General features: G+C 35.2%; 1 protein-coding gene across 2 annotated transcripts in view; it reads left to right on the top strand.

Moving 5' to 3' along the window:
* Positions 1-17706, top strand: part of brun (trafficking protein particle complex subunit brun) — a 142342-nt gene that overhangs the window by 5729 nt on the left and 118907 nt on the right. The window contains exons 1-2 of one of the 2 annotated variants that reach the window (XM_067128131.1): positions 9652-9758; positions 12944-13577. The exons of the other annotated variant lie outside the window; for it this stretch is intronic. The gene's annotated coding sequence lies outside the window, so the exon portion shown is untranslated. Of the gene's footprint in view, positions 1-9651; positions 9759-12943; positions 13578-17706 lie in introns of those variants that run through there. 2 annotated transcript variants of the gene reach the window in all.

Below are 17706 nucleotides of genomic sequence, written 5' to 3'. Positions count from 1 at the left end.
GCTGTTGGCCCAGCGTTTGACTCTCCGACCGGCCAATGAAGAATTAGAGGAATTTATTTCTGGTGATAGTAATTCATTTCTTGTCATAATGTGGTTCGGATTCCACAATAAGCTGTAGGTCCTGTTGCTAGGTAACCAGTTGGTTCTTAGCCACATAAAATAAATCCAATCCTTTGGGCCAGCCCTAGGAGAGCTGATTAATCAGCTCAGTGGTCTGGTTAAACTAAGGTATACTTAACTTTCTCTCTAGCCACTATATCTCTCTGTAGCAACCTCATGTGATATATATATATATATATATATATATATATATATATATATATATATATATATATATATATATATATATCTGAGTGCTAGTAAAGGACCATGTGTCGAAATACCTATATAACGAGTCCATTGTTTATATACTATATATATATCTTCTAGTAAAGGACCATGTATATATATATATATATATATATATATATATATCCATTGTTTCATTTTATCCCTTGTGGCATTTATATATATATTATATACATAAATCACATTCCATATCATTGTGAATCAGTTATACATACATACATACATACATACATACATACATACATACATTATATATAAGCAGCAGTTTGAAAAATACCTCACAGCCTCTTCAATGCCCAAGAACTAAAATCAGTGATCTATCACTGTTTTATATAACGGAACATCTTCAATCAACTTGAATGGAACCAGAAGTATCTATTCAAGCCAGACCAACTTAGTAGCGGCAGTGGGGAATCATTTGCTTGAATATCGATTCGTGCGTGGGTTGATGATAAACGTACCTCCTTTCTAGCAAGACTTCCCTTCGTTATTGATGGTATTGTTTACATGCCAAGGTTCCCTCCCGTCCCGAGGACTGGTTAGTTTGTACCAGAGTGAGACGCGCTGGTGGTGTGGGCTTTTTTTGTTCCTTAGAATTTTCGTTTTCAGTTTGTTTGCATTTTTAGGTACAGTGTTAGTTTTAGTGTTTTTGTAAAAGGAAATTTGTGCTGGCTTTGTCTGTCCGTCCGCACTTTTTTCTGTCCTCCCTCAGATCTTAAAAACTACTGAGGCTAGAGGGCTGCAGATTGGTATGTCGATCATCCACCCGCCAACCATCAGAGATACCAGATTGCAGCCCTCTAGCCTCGGTAATGTTTATTTTATTTAAGGTTAAAATTAGCCATAATCATGGACCTGGCGACGAAATAGGACGGGCCACCACCGCCCCGTGGTTAAAGTTTCATGGTTCGAGGCTCTTACAGCATTATATCGAGATCACCGAAAGATAGATCCATTTTCGGTGGCTTACAGAAAACTCGATTGCGCCGAAGATACTTCGGCGCATGTTTTGTTTAATATTGGTGAGGGTTAAGGGTCCGGTTAAAGAAGGGAATGGCTGAAGTTGATGTCAAAATGTAGCTGGATAGATTTTGTTCTGCTGTACATGTTCAGAGAATCTTTATATATCTTCATCATTCGCGATTTTAAAAGACACAAAATGCGAGTTTGGTATTTTGTATTTCTCACTACACTTCAGATCATAACGAGTTAAAGAGCAGTTGGTATATTACTGTCTTTTTATTGATACATTGTTTAAACTGTGACATTTCAAGTGGTGTTATCTAGGCCAGCCTACATGGAAGTAAAAAAAAAAAAAAACATAGGGGATTTTTTCTCTTTAAGGATTCGAGGTTGACATTCAGTGAAACACGGGAAATAAAACTTAAGATATACTTCGTTTTTATTGTTGAAGGATTTTATCAGATAACCCCTCGACCTTTCCGTTTTTAGTTTTCTCTAAAAGAAAGCAATTGTGCCGGCTTTGTCTGTCCATCTGCACATTTTCTGTCCACTCATTTTCCTGTCCGCACTTTTTCCGTCCGCGCTCAGATCTTGAAAACTACTGAGGCTAGAGGGCTGCAAATTGGTATGTTGATCATCCACCCTCCAACCATCGAACATACCAAATTGCAGCCCTCTAGCCTCAGTAGTTTTTGTTTTAATTAAGGTCATCATAATCGTGCTTCTGGCAACGATATAGGATAGGCCACCACTGGGCTGTGGTTGAAGTTTCATGGGTCGCGGCTCATACACCATTATACCGTGACCACCGAAAGATAGATCTATTTTCGATGGCCTTGATTATACGCTGCAGCGACTGTACAGAAAACTCGATTGCGCCGAAGAAACTTCGGCTTTTTGTGTGTGTTTTTTCGATGATCGTCTGAGTCTTGTGTAAGAGAATTGAACCTCCCAATATATATATATATATATATATATATATATATATATATATATATATATATATATATATATATATATATATATATATATATATATATATATATATATATATATATTTCCTCTAAATTTCCTGGCACGTCAGGATTCTTTAAATAGCCCTTAAATATGAAAGTAAGACTATTTTTTTTAATATCACTGTTCGCAAATCATTAATGTGAGCAAACGTATTTATAGATACAGCAATTAACAAACGTTGTATATTGATAAATATAAATTGAAGTTGCCAAATGGGATGTCATTTCAATTGACATTTCCTGTTCCCATTTTCTCTCTTGAACGCGACCACTTATTTTCCCGGGTTCCGATCTGAATGCCGCTGTCACTGGGGAAAGCCTCCTTTGTTCCAGTGTGCAAAAACTGCTTTCGGTTCTGGTTTTATTCTGCGCCAGTGGCATTGGCAGATGCCGTCACTCAGTTGTCAGCGGAGGAACTTTTCATTGGGGAGAAAGAGCTGTTGCCAAATTAGGCTGTATTGGAGGTACTGCCTCCGTGCTTTCTTAGGTAAGGGCTGGTGCTGATAGAGAATGCTGCCCTGAAATGGGAGACTGCAGTATCTGCAAAAATACAAAACTGAAAAAATGGTAGTTACTGCAGTTTTCCCTTGCCTTGCTACTGTTTTGCATATACTGCAAAAGGGACTGGCTAAAATACCCGTGGAAAGCATTTAAGAATCATTCTGAAACTGCAGTAACTTGTGTATTCGTGTTTCACGAGCCCCGTAGGTGGCATATCTCAATTTCGAAAATTGTGCAGATACTGCAGTTTTCCATTTTAGAGGAGTAAGGGCTAGTGGTGATAGAGAATGCCGCCCTAAAATGGAAGACTGCAATGTCTGCAAAAATACAGAACTGAGAAAATGGTAGATGCTGCAGTTTTTCCCTTGCTTTACTACTGATTTTGCAGATACTGCAAATGGGACCCCCTGAATACTCGTGAACAGCATTGAAGAATCAGTCTGAAACTGCAGTAACTTGTGTATTAATGTTTCACTGGCCCAATAGGTGGCATATCTCAATTTCGAAAATTGTGCAGATACTGCAGTTTTCCATTTTAGGGCAGTAAGGGTTAGTGGTGATAGAGAATGGTCCTTAGTACTTTAGACAATTGCGAGTCTAACCGTGGAGTTCATAAACCTTAGACTAAAATTGGTAGTGGGTACCCAGTGCGTTTTTTTTTTTAATGTAGAGACATTTTTTAACTGAAAAGAAATGCCCAAAAGGGAGTTCATTTTCCGTAAAATATTCGTAATAAAATGGTCATAATTCAATAAATATTGCTTTAGCTTTTGAAATATTTCTTTATTATTATTATTATTATTATTATTATTATTATTATTATTATTATTATTATTATTATTATTATTATTATTATTATTGAGCAACAACACTCGTCCGGAAAAGAATATCTTACGACACACCGCACCTGTCATTAGCATTACCAGAGAAAGTCTTAGAAGAGAGTCTTCCTCTCCCCCTCCCCTTCCCCCTCTCCCCCCATCATATATAATATCGGCGGTGATAAAAGAGATTACCTGACGAAGGTGTGCAATGGGATGTGGTCTGCCTAGTGAGTGGTTCGTCTTAATCATCGCCATTTTTGCTCGTTAAGATGCAATGGCTTCGCAGTGATGTCGCTATTGGATGTTTTGTGATTGTTTTCATGAGCAATTAATTGTTATTGTTGTTACAATAATAATAATATTAATATTTGTAGATATATTTTCATTTGTTTTCTTAAATTACAGTAATGAAGAGTGAATTATTATTATTTATTATTATTATTATTTGTAGATATATTTTCATTTGTTTACTTAAATTACAGTAATGAAGAGTGAATTATTATTATTATTATTATTATTATTATTATTATTATTATTATTATTTGTGGATATATTTTCGTGTTTATTTAAATTACAGTAATTAAGAGTGGATTATTTTATTTTATATTACTATTATTATTATTATTATTATTTTGTTATTATTATTATTATTATTATTATTATTATTATTATTATTATTTGTAGGTTTATTTTCATTTGTTTAATTGAATTACAGTAATGAAGAGTGGATTATTTTATTATTATTATTATTACTATTACTATTATTATTATCAGTTGTTTAAATTCCTTTCTTGAATATACATTGTGTTATAGTAAAATGTGAGTGCATTATTATTAATATATTTTTATTATTGTTATTATTATTAGTCTTTGTTTAAATTTCTATAATGAATAGTCATTTGTAATTTTTTATTGATTTAAAAGTTTGTGCATTGTTATTATTATTATATTATTATTATTATTATTATTATTATTATTATTATTATTATTATTAGTCGATTGATTAAATTGCTTTAAGAATATTCGCCTGTTTTTATGTTTGGTTAATTCACAAGTATCAGTCCATTATTATTATTATTATTATTATTATTATTATTATTATTATTATTATTATTATTATTATTATTATTGTCATCATCAACGCGCTTATGATGCCAAAGATTGACTAGCAGATGTTTTTAGAATTTTGCAACAACTTGTAATTAAGATTCTGTTTACCGGAGTGTGTGTGTTATAGAGAGAGAGAGAGAGAGAGAGAGAGAGAGAGAGAGAGAGAGAGAGAGAGAGAGAGAGAGAGATTCTTCTACTTGAGTGTATGATATATTTTTACCACTTGCAATTCTCTGAGTGATACTAACGACTCTGTAAGTGGCGGTACTTAACTGCTTATTGCACTGCAAGTTCGGTTGCTTTAAGGCATTGGTTTAGTTTGTTCATGCATGTTTGTATGTCAAGCTTTTTAGTTTAGTTTTTTTTAGGGGAGGGTATGGAGGCGTGTTCAAAGGGGTGAGAGATAGTGTTGGCATAAGGCCAGCAAAGTTTCAGAACAAGCAAGGGTAGGTAAGAACGTGGTATATTCATTCCAACAGTTTTGGTTAAGTAAGGATTTGACCGTTCAGTTTTATTATATTTTAGTATTACCCGCGGGGGCGGGGGACAGGTTCGGTATGATGGGCTGCTCAAAGGAACAAGAGACGTTGTTGGCATAAGGCCAGGTAAGTTTTAGAAGAAGCAGGGGTATGTTAGAAAAGTGACATATTCATCCCAAACTGTTTTGGTTCAGCAGGAGTTTAGTTTTAGTTTTCTGCAAAGGAAAACTATTGTGCCGGCTTTGTCTGTCCGTCCGCACTTTATTCTGTCCGCCCTCAGATCTTAGAAAACTACCGAGGCTAGAGAGCTGCAAATTGGTATGTTGATCATCCACCCTCCAATCATCAAACATACCAAATTGCAGCCCTCTACCCTTAGTAGTTTTTATTTTCTTTAAGGTTAAAGATAGCCATGGTTGCGTCTGGCACCGCTGTAGATGCCAACAACACATGGGCCGTGGCTGAGAGTTTCATACAGCTTTTTACACTTTTTTTTTTAGGGGGTTGGGTTTGACAGGTAGCTCAAAGAAACAAGAGGCAGCGCTGGCATAAGGCCAGATTAGGTTGATAACGAGCAGATGTATGTTAGAAAGGTTACATATTCATCCCAAACTGTTTTGTTTAATTAGGGATTTAGTTTTTATATCTTTTAAAAATTTTTTTAAATGTTTTCGGTATATTAATCTCAAGTTAAAAAAACTTTTTAATTTTTTATATATATGTTTTTTTTTTTATGCTGTTTTCATTAAAATAAACATTGATATACATGACAACCACTTACTTTCTCTTTGGCACTTTGACATTTCTCTTACGACTTTAGAGTCCATTACTTTCTGTCAGCAGTGCTAATAATAACGATATTAATATTAATTGATAATAACTGTGAAAAATAATTACGTTCTGTAATAACGACAATACTTATATTTTTATATCCATAATCACATCTTAATTGATCGACAGTGTCCCCAACCTCTCGAAATCATCGCTTTTACTTTCCCCTGTCGCTTTAATAACTTTTTCTTCACACTGTAATTATCGTAACGACTTCGGATAATCTTATCGCATCACGTGATTACACCTCCATTGACGGGAAAATAATTGCAGTTGATAATTCGAGTCACTGGGAATAAAGGAATTATATTTTTCTTCCGGATTTAGATATCTGGTCGTGGGTTATATATTTTTTCCCAGTTGAAATAATTAGTACTTTTTTAAGTATCAGGTTAGTTTATAAATTGGTTCGGTAATTTCTGTTTGAGAGGAAGGAGTGATCCTCAGGTAATAATTATTGGAGATAATTTCTCCAGTTATCGGATTATTTTGAATTTATTCATAGTTTCTGAATGAGGGGTGGTATTGTGTATTTCTAAGATATATATATATATATATATATATATATATATATATATATATATATATATATATATATATATATATATATGTGTGTGTGTGTGTGTGTGTGTGTGTGTATAACTGAATCACGAAAATATGGAACGTGATGAATATATAAAGAAAGATAAAATCCACGAAGGAAACGGAAACACTGGAGTGCTGCGAGGCCTTTCGACGCTATGTCCTTTACTTAGCAGACTGAAGAAATATAAAAGTATGTTTGCAAAGAAAGCTCATATAAATGACAGATGGGGATTATAAAGGAAACATATGTACCTGGAATCCAACACAATTGAAGAATTAGTAGAACTGCCAAAACAGGATTAAATATTTAAGAGGTTTTACAAAGGATTAGGATCAACCGTTCAGGAGAGAGAGAGAGAGAGAGAGAGAGAGAGAGAGAGAGAGAGAGAGAGAGAGAGAGAGAGAGAGAGAATTATCCTAGCAGTGATTATTATTATTATTATTATTATTATTATTATTATTATTATTATTATTATTATTACTTGTTTATTTTGTATTTTGTCATTATGGAGCTGGCATTTTCAAGGACGTATGTAAAACTGAATGTTTAATCAGTACGATGCAATAAACTGAAAAACAATAAATGAGTTGTGGTTAAGTGTAATTTTTTTATTATTAAAAGTGATTGTTATGAATAAATGTAATTTTTCATGATTAAATGTAATTTTTAAATGATTAAATGTTATGAATAAATGTAATTTTTCATGATTAAATGTAATTTTTAAATGATTAAATGTAATTTTAATGATTAAATTAAAATTTTTATGAAAAATGTATTTATGATTAAATGTATTTTTATGATAAAATGTAATTTTTAATGACTAAATGTAATTTTAACAATTAAATTTAATTTTAAACAACTAAATGTAATTTTTAATGATTAAATGTAATATGGTTAAATGTAATTTTTAAATTATTAAATATAATTTTCTATGGTTCAGTGATACCTAGGTTAATTGATTGTTAACAATGGGTCTTTTAAGGATTTTTTTTCTATGGTTCAGTGATACCTAGGTTAATTGATTGTTAACAACGGGTCTTTTAAGGATTTTACGTAAAGGTTTACTAATCATGAGGTTGTATAAGGGTATATATTGACACAGACGAGGCTTTAGACAATACTAATTTTAATAATATATATATATATATATATATATATATATATATATATATATATATAAATATATATGTTTGTATGTATATATATATATATATATTTATATATATATATATATATATATATATATATATATATATATATATATATATATATATATATATATATATATATATATATATATATGTGTGTGTGTGTGTGTGTGTGTGTGTTTGTATGTTGTTTTTATAAAAATCGGGTCTATTCATAACTGCATACATAAAAATAGATTTATATATTCTGTATGACTAAAAGACCTTTAGCATATGGTTATGATCACATTTGCTTTGGGTAAATAATGTTTGATTTTGAATGCGTTGCTAAAAAAAAAAGATGTATATAAGTGTTATATATTACAAAAACATAATGTTTTTGTATATATATGTATGTATATGTATATATATGTATGTGTATATATATATATATATATATATATATATATATATATATATATATATATATATATATATATATATATATATATATATATATTCATATTCATACGTATACCAGAAACAAAGACGTTTCTTATACCATATTGCTATTTTTATGAGTCTTAGCTGGGACGAACATACCTGACCTTTCCTGACAGCTGTGGGGATCTTATTTATAGCAGTGACGTCATCCTCACTGTATCATGAACTCATGATGATGCTGTGTTTCCAGCTCTCTCTCTCTCTCTCTCTCTCTCTCTCTCTCTCTCTCTCTCTCTCTCTCTCTCTCTCTCTCTCTCTCAGAAGAGAAAGATCTAGAACTCGAATGTTTTTCTATAGTGTTTTTTTCTGTTTCCTTGTTTGTGCAGTAAGTATCTCTCTCTCTCTCTCTCTCTCTCTCTCTCTCTCTCTCTCTCTCTCTCTCTTCCTCTTTGGAACTCTTAACTCTTTTAAGTATACTTCCTTTTGGAAAGTCTTCTAAAGTCTCTCTCTCTCTCTCTCTCTCTCTCTCTCTCTCTCTCTCTCTCTCTCTCTCTCACTTCCGCAGGGGCACAGTCAGTCAGTGGGCATGGGAATCTTGGCCAACACGTCGGAGGTAGGGTCAGTGCCTCTGCCGCGGCCAAAAAAAAAAAAAAAAGAAAGAAAAAACTGGTCTTACAGTGTTCATCCATCGAGCTGGATGCGATCAAGGTGTGGTTCTTGAATCGAAAGGAAGGATTTTCTGGCCTTTTTATGGTTTTTCTGGTTATATATGAAGGAAATTAAGGCTTATTTACGGTCTGGAAAGAGTATTTGCGGCTTCTCTTCTATGGTTTGGGCGCAACCGGTCGGTTTTGAGCGGGGTGGGGGTGGTTGGGGGGAGTTAAAGTGGAATGGATTATGTGTTGACCGGTGCTGGGTGTTGAGGTTCCCCTTCCAACATCCCCTCCCCCAACCAACAACCTCCTTTCAGGATTGTATAATCCCCCCCCTCCCTCCTCCAATACCTCCAAACCAACCGACCTTTGGTGCCATTCAGTCCTTCGATTTTGAACCTAACGCTATTCGTATGTAAGGGTGATATTCGCTTTCTCCCGCCACAACATAATCTTGTCCGACTTAAGGTTAGGAGTTTTGGGCTGGTGTGATTGGCTACGTGGTTCCTTCGCGAATTAGAAGCATTCAGAGTTTTATCAAGGCGTATTGTATACTTGGAAACGGCTGAGCATCGTATACGCATGCGTGAATGATGCATATTCATAACTCCTTGAGATAATCGTCTAGCAGCATCTGGCATATCCGGCTCCAAGAGAAAATTTTCATTCGTCCGATGAGTGCGAGAGAAAAAAAAAGAAAAAAGGGAGTAAGTGGCAACCGCATCTCATCGGCGGGCTAATGTTTGTGCGTTCGTACTACCGGTCGTGCCTTGGGGTCCAGCGAAACCAGTCTTCAGTAGAACTTGAGCCGTGATCGTGTCAAGTGTCCGTGCGAGTGTGTTTGCTTACGACATCCTAAGTCTTGTTTCCCATCAGGTATAAACGAATCCCAGCGAATTTGTCCTAGACCTAGTTCTTCTGCGATGGGGCGATGAACGCTTTATATCTGTGATGTAATTTATGGTATTGAATCGACGAATTCGTGTGGAATTTTATGCTCATGTTACGAAAAAGCACTGCAGTGCTGGTAACGTGCTTGTCGAATATTTTGAGCATACACCTAAAGTGATTTCATGAGTCATGCGTAGACTCATGTTCCCCAGAATTTGTGCTGTGAACAGAAAGTGCTGCTGGTGTTATCGAGTCACACTTTTAAAAGTTTTGTTTTACGAGTTATGCATCACCGTGAAGTCGCGTTCATTTGGTCATTTCAGTTCATGTTTGCCTTGGGATTATATACCTCTTTTTAAAATCTTCCCAACGTGCCGTGTGACCTTGGTCAAATGGCGTAGATTTTTGTTATGGCGACCTCAATGCCCTCCAGCGTCGGATAGTGATCTTGGAGCAGGGATTCCTTGGACCGCGCGTGGTTGTGTGGAGCCGTTTGTGTTTATTTTAAGGAATGTTGTTGATGGAGTTATTATTGAACGGGAATGACGAAATTGACTTGAAATCACTTTTGATTTGTCATTTTCTTCTTAGATTTTAAATTATTTTTATTCTACTTCATAATTTGCGCATTATTCTTGGTTCCTAAGAATTTGGGGAATTTGAAGGCCCGCGTGGGCCTGATGTCCGGTAGGCCTACTCAGTATTCATATTTGGAATTTAAGTTTGGGACTGCTGTACAGTAGGCCTATTCACTATTTTGATTTGGAATTTAAGTTTATAAAAAAAAAAAACCGGGATAAAGATTTGACTGAAACTATTATACTGTATTCTTGATCGTCGTTAAGAAAATCAGATTTAACCGGAATAAATTCCTGAGTTACGTGTTGCTTTAAACCGGAACAAATTCTTGAGTTATGTGTTGCTTTAAAGAAAAATTGTTTTGTGACAATTTTCAGCCTGTTTACTTATGATTTCCACTGTCCATTTCAGAAAAAATAGAGAAATAATAATAATAATAATAATAATAATAATAATCCGTTGCTGAGGAAGATTATGTCAATTCCCATTCTTTCTTATTTTATTTAAAAAAAAACGTAAAAAAAATAAAAAATTTGAAGTGTTGCTCGTTGATACAAAAATTATCAAATAGAACATAAATGAAATCCTCATCACAAAGCCTAAATCTTCAAGAAAAAAAGAAAGTGAATTTATAGCGATTTGGTGGGACGCCGGTTGACGTAATAAAGCGAATTAATTGTAATATATCGTTCCTTTAGTTTCGCTCGAGGGGTCTTGATAGCTTTCAAAATCTTGTCGCGGTTGATTTTACGACTTAGAGGGATTTAAAATAGTGAGTGGGTTCGACTTTCTAATTTAGAAAGGGGGATTTAGACTAATAAATGGATTTGACTTTCTGATTTAGAAAGGTAGATTTAAAGAACTGTTAATTCGACTTTCTGATTTAGAAAGGGAGATTTAAAGAACTGTTGATTCGACTTTGAGTTAGAAAGAGGGATTTAGAATAGTGAGTGGATTCGACTTTCTAAATTAGGAAGGAGGATTTAAAATAGTGAGTTGGTTCAACTTTCTAATTTAGAAAGGAGGAATTAAAATAGTGAGTAGGTTCGACTTTCTAATTTAGAAAGAAGGATTTAAAATAGTGAGTGGATTCGAAATTCTTATTTAGAAAGGGTTTTAAAATATTGAGTGGATTCTACTTTCAAATTTAGAAAGGGATTTGAACTAATGACTGGATTCGACTCTTAATTTACAAAGGTGGATTTAAAATAGTTATTGGATTCGAATTTGTAATTTAAAAAGAGGTATTTAAAATAGTGAATGGATTCGACTTTTTAGTTTAGGAAAGGGGATTTAAAATAGTGATTAAATATTTTCATTTTAGATTTAGAAAGAGGGATTTTAAAAAGTGGGTGTTTGACTTTCTGATTTAGAAAGGATTAAGAAAGATTTAGAAAGGGATTTAAAAAAGATTTAGAAAGGAATTTCAGATAATGAGTGGATTCCACTTTCTTTCTTAGAAAGAGGGATTTAAAAAATTGGGTGTGTTCGACTTTCTAATTTAGAAAGGATGATTTAAGAATTGATTTGATTTGACTCTATAATTTAGAGAGGGGGATTTAAAGAAGTGAGTTGATTTGACTGTCAGATTTAGAAAGAGGGATTTAAAATAGAGTGGATTCGACTTTCAAATTTAGAAAGGAGGATTTAAACAATTGAGTGGAGGATACTCTCTGGTTTGGTAACCACTGCCGGTAGTTTATTTTTTTGATAAGGGATTTTTTTTAATTGTATGGTAGAATCAAAGTATCATTGGACTGAGATATGTTCTGCCTTTGCTGAAGATGCTGTCAGCTTCCAAAAATCGATCAAAGAACATTAAAAGAACGGGAAAGTCAGTCAGGAGCATAATTGCATAATTGTAAGATACATTGTGATGAGAATCACCAGGATTGACATGGTAATTGGTTGAATAAAAAAAAGTTATACGTCAGTACACACACACACACAATATTTACTACAATATTATGTTGCTCAATGTTGGTGAATAACCGCCGTAGGTTATTTACAGAATTTACAGTTTTAGCGATTATATTTTTGCTGTGTTTAAGAAAAAAAAACCTGTTATGCTCTAGTATCCATTTTTTTTTCAAGTACCGTTGACATTCTAACTGTCTTTTCTTGCTACGTTCAAGAGGAAAATAGTTTATGCCTGGATTGTGTTTTTTTTTTTTTTTTTTTTTTTTTTTTTTTGCCAAATCTTGTTTTTTTTGTCATGTTGAGATTTTTACTCCTAACCCCCGTAGGGGTTTAGTGCTGTCAGTGCACCTCACGTGGTGCACTGTAGGCATTACTTAAGGGTGTTTGCAGCGTCCCTTCGGCCCCTAGCTGCAACCCCTTTCATTCCTTTTACTGTACCTCCTTTCATATTCTCTCTTCCATCTGACTTTCCACCCTCTCTAACAATTGTTTCATAGTGCAACCACACCTTTCAGACCTTCCTATTGTCCATTTCCTTTTCAGCGCTGAATGACCTCATAGGTCCCAGCGCTTGGCCTTGGTCCTAAATCTCTCTCTCTCTCTCTCTCTCTCTCTCTCTCTCTCTCTCTCTCTCTCTCTCTCTCTCTCACGTCTTGTAATGTCTCTTTCAGAAGAGAAAGATAGAAAAAAGTGTTTCTCTGTTCCTCACCACTTGAAGAAGAGAGTGCTAGGAGGTCTGCCCACCTATTGGCACTCGTCTCGATCCGAAAGTCACTCGGGAAGGAACACCTTCCATTGTTTGCGCCTGTCAGCGTAATTGTTAAAAATAAATAAATTAACAGAATAAAGAAAAAATCGTACTTTTGTGTCGACATTGTGAGAAATTGTGCGTCAGATTGTTCTTCGGTTTTGTGAAGAAACAAACTTGTGTTGTGACGTCATTGCTATCCTTTTGAAAATTTAAAATTTATACAGTTGACAAAGAGAAAATCTTTAGAAATATAAAAAAGAAAATATTAAAAAAATCAAAAGTATATATCTTCACAATTAGTCAGTAAAACTTCTGAAAAGAAAATTCGCCCTTCCTACACCCAAGCATAAGAATTGAAATCGGAAAGGCCGTCAAGGATATAAGCCATAGGATCCATTCCCGAGAGCATAGTAGTCGCTCCGTATCCCTAAGGCCAGGGGGTTAATCCTCCTTTTCATTTCCCTGGTATATAAAAAATAAGAGGAATTTCACACGCCGTTATATTGTCCCATCAAGAAGCCAGCCAGCTTTACCCACCTGCATGTTTGAGTGATGTGAGTATTTTGTAGTGTTTTGAGTTGCGGGTGGTTTTGTATTTTGTAATTTTTTATTTTTTTTGTAATTTTTGTGTTTTTGTGGTTTGGCATTTTTTTTTTTTCTGTTTTGTGATATAATAAGGCCTTGAATATCTTTGTTATAGGTTACGGGGACTGCAAAATAGTGTGGTTTTATATTATTATTATTATTATTATTATTATTATTATTTTGCATCTTAATTACGTCAAGTTGAAAGGCTGATAGGAGTGTAACTGTATAATATATATATATATATATATATATATATATATATATATATATATATATATATATATATATATATATATATATATATATATATATTCAGAAGATGAACCCTATTTATAGAGTAACATACATATGTTTTATTATTTGTTATTATTATTATTATTATTATTATTATTATTATTCATAAGATGAACCCCATTCATATGGAACAAGCCCACCAAAGGGGTCCAATGACTTGAAATTCAAGCTTCCAAAGAATATTATGGCGTTCATTCGAAAGAAGTAGCAGAATGTAATGGGAAATACAGAAAGAAGAGAGCAGTTATTAGAAAAACAGAAAAAATTAACGAATAAATAAAAAAACAAATAGTATTGTAAGCAAATTATTAAAATACAAGGAGAATTGTATAAGAGCAGCAATGCATTGCATCTTCGCCTGAACTCCCGAAGTTCCCGTTGCAAGACATCGTACCATTTCTAACTTTTATTTTAGTCTCAGGATTTACCTCAGTTTAGTTTTCTCTAAAAGAAAACTGTTGTGCCGGCTTTGTCTGTCTGTCAGCCCTTTTTTCTGTCCGCACTTTATTCTGTCAGCCCTTTTTTCTGTCCGCCCTCAGATCTTGAAAACTAATGAGGCTAGAGGGCTGCAAATTGCTATGTTGATCAGCCACACTCCACTCATCAAACATACCAAATTGCAGCCCTCTAACCTCAGTAGTTTCTATATTGAAGGTTAAAGTTAGCCATAATCCTGCTTCTGGCAACGATATGACACAGGCCACCACCGGGGCGTTGTTAAAGTTTCGTGGGCGGCGGCTCATACAGCATTATAACGAGACCACCGAAAGATAGATCTGTTTTCGGTGGCCTTGATTATACGCTGTAGCCGTTGGACAGAAAACTCGATCGCGCCGAAGAAACTTCGTCGCATTTTTTACTAGTTTCTTATAAAAAAAATCGTAGAAATAGATTAACCGGTGGATTTGTTTCCACGGTTCGTCGATGGAGGGCGACAGGAGTGATATATATCCACGGACCGTAAAAACGTGATGTTTTGAGAAAAGACAAATATTTGAGATGGGGCGAAATAATATTGACCCTTCTTTCGCTCGAGTATTGATTTATTTCTTCGGGAGTCTTGTGTGAATTATTGGTCATTTCACTTCGTTGAGGTCAAGTTTTCTTTTAGCAGGAATAGTTTCTCTCTCTCTCTCTCTCTCTCTCTCTCTCTCTCTCTCTCTCTCTCTCTCTCTCTCTCTCTAGTTAGATAGAAAAGGGAGAAAGAGAGAAAACACTGAGACAGAGATAGATAGATTGAGAAATAAAGAAAAAACTAAGAGAGAGAGAATTTTCTTTACTAGAAACAGTTCGATCACTTCTGCCTCTCTCTCTCTCTCTCTCGCTAGATAAAGAGAGAGAGAGAGAGAGAGAGACTGAGATAAATAGATAGAGAAATAAAGAAAAAACAAGAGAGAGAGAGAGAAAGATTTTCATTAGTAGAAACACTAGGAGCACTTCGCCCCTCTCTCTCTCTCTCTCTCTCTCTCTCTCTCTCTCTCTCTCTCTCTCTCTCTCTCTCTCATTACTTTTGGGTGACCTTCATAAAGCATGAGTTATGGTAAGGCAATCTTTTTTATGGGAAGGTTTGCCAATATGGACAATGACTTCCATTAGTAGTAGTAGTAGTAGTAGTAGTAGTAGTAGTAGACGGGATGTGCCTTTGAAACGGCTCCTTTGCTCGTGTTATTTCTCCTTTGGCTGTGGTTGAAAAAGTAGTGTGTAAATTTGATAGTTTTCAGTGTAACTGTGTTAACAAAAGAATTTCTTTTTATATATGTTCGGTTTGACTGAAAGTAGTCATAAATTTAAACCATTTTCACTTGTTCTTGTGTATTTGTTTGTTTTCTTTTTATTTGTTTGTTAATTCATTATTTTACCGTATCACTTACGAGCATTCACTTTTTAACCATTTTCACTTGTTCTCGTACATTTTTGGTTTTTATGTAAACTTCTTCGTTAGTTTGTCATTATTTTATCGTTTCACATACAGGCATTTCAATAATGTAGGAAGCTTACTGTACAGGGCAGCGGGCTTTCGGAGCTGTCAAATAATGACGTAAAGCCGTTAGTCTTTTATCATATGTTGCCAATTTTCAAAAATCTTGCCAGTTGTCTGACGCCTTCAGAACGCTGCGAGCATAACAATAAAAGCCAACCGTCATCATCAATAACATCAAATCAAAAGCGAACCACGTACGAGTAGAACACGCTGGAATTCATAATTGAAGTTTTTACAAGTATTTCAACATTCTGCCAGGGTCCGTCTCGGCTGCGCGACCAGGGTGAATGACCCCACCTCATGAATTTAGAAAGTTGGGATTGACTTGTCCTACTGCTACTACTGCTGGTGCTGCTGCTGCTGCTGCTGCTGCTACGTCGAGCGTCGTCTGTTGAGTCTGCGGTTGCCTTCGAGCTCTTGTCAACAAGAAGAAGAAGAAGTAGTAGTCAAGTCACGTGTTCGGCAGACTTGAATGGTTCTGGGATAGGTACAGGTTGCGTTCTTTTCGTCACAGCTTGGGAGCATTTGATTCTTTGCCTAACCCCAAAAAAAATTAACATTCGTTTATAGATGTATCTTAGGTTTTTTCAAGAGGTAGGCCCAGGTAATGTTTTTCCTTTCTTCAGAATATGAGAACGCGTGGTCATTTGTTGCTTAGTTGAATGGTCTATATGTAGAGTTTAGGCCAAAGGCCAAGCACTGGAACATAGGAAGTCATTCAGCGCTGGAAAAGAAATTGAGAGTAGGTAGGTCTGAAAGGTGTAACAGGAGGAAAACCTCAAAGCAGTTGCACTATGAAATAATTGTTAGGAGAAGGTGGATAGCAAGATGGAAGAAAGATAATATGAATGGAGGTACAGTAAAAGGAATGAAAGGGGCTGCACCTAGGGGCCTTCAAGAGTTGCACTGACGGCACTACCCCCTACAAGGGTTTGTTTCTATTTTACAAAACGAATTCAGGGAACTTTTCGTCCATCTTGAATGGAAGCTGTCTCACTCGTCCGTGTATAAATCCGGGTTAAATTCTAATCAGAGCTTGAGATAGCGCGTTCTTGGTTTTGATGTTATTTTGTTCTCTTCTAATAGAGGAACACGCAGAACAGTCTCTGCTGTTGAAGTCTGGGTCACGTCCTGTTCTTTTGGGAATGCGAGGCCGCTCGTTCTCCATTCTGTTCTTCCGTTCTTAAGTGAACGCCTTGGCACGCGTTCTGCGTCTCTCTGGTGCAAAGCATTGCCTCTTATTCACGTTTATTTAAGACCTTGGGTCACGTTTCTCTTGAAGAGCAAATCGTCTGTTTTTATTCCTTGTGCTTTAGTCTCGTCCGAGTAGTGTACGTGTTCTGTTTTTGTCTGAGTACTGCTGTACTTTTGCCTTATCTGAGTACTGCTGTACTTTTGTCTGAGTACTGTACGTGTTCTGTTCTTGTCTGAGTACTGCAGTACTTTTGTCTTGTCTGAGTACTGTACGTGTTCTGTTCTTGCCTGAGTGCTGTACTGTCGTCTTGTCCGACTACTGTACGTGTTCTGTACTGTGGGCTGCCCTTCAGACCAGGGCCTGTCAACGACAAATATACACAATACATGTTCTTGTTCATCCGATAATGAGGATCTTGTTTATCCTGATATAGGCTAAGTCTGCCTTTGTAGTGTATTCTCTCGAGGATTTGATAAGCCTGCCCTGAAGAATACGAGATCACTATCTCTGTTCAAGGAGAACTTGAGGTTAGGCGCCGTCTTTGTTCTCGAAGAACTTGGGGGGAACAATCGTTCTCGCTTTCCAAGCCTTGTTGTTTCATTTGTGTGACCATTGTTGGTTCTCT

This window comes from Macrobrachium rosenbergii, chromosome 26 (assembly GCF_040412425.1).
Source record: "Macrobrachium rosenbergii isolate ZJJX-2024 chromosome 26, ASM4041242v1, whole genome shotgun sequence".
Lineage (NCBI taxonomy): Eukaryota > Metazoa > Arthropoda > Malacostraca > Decapoda > Palaemonidae > Macrobrachium > Macrobrachium rosenbergii.
This window is presented reverse-complemented; position numbering and strand designations above follow the sequence as displayed.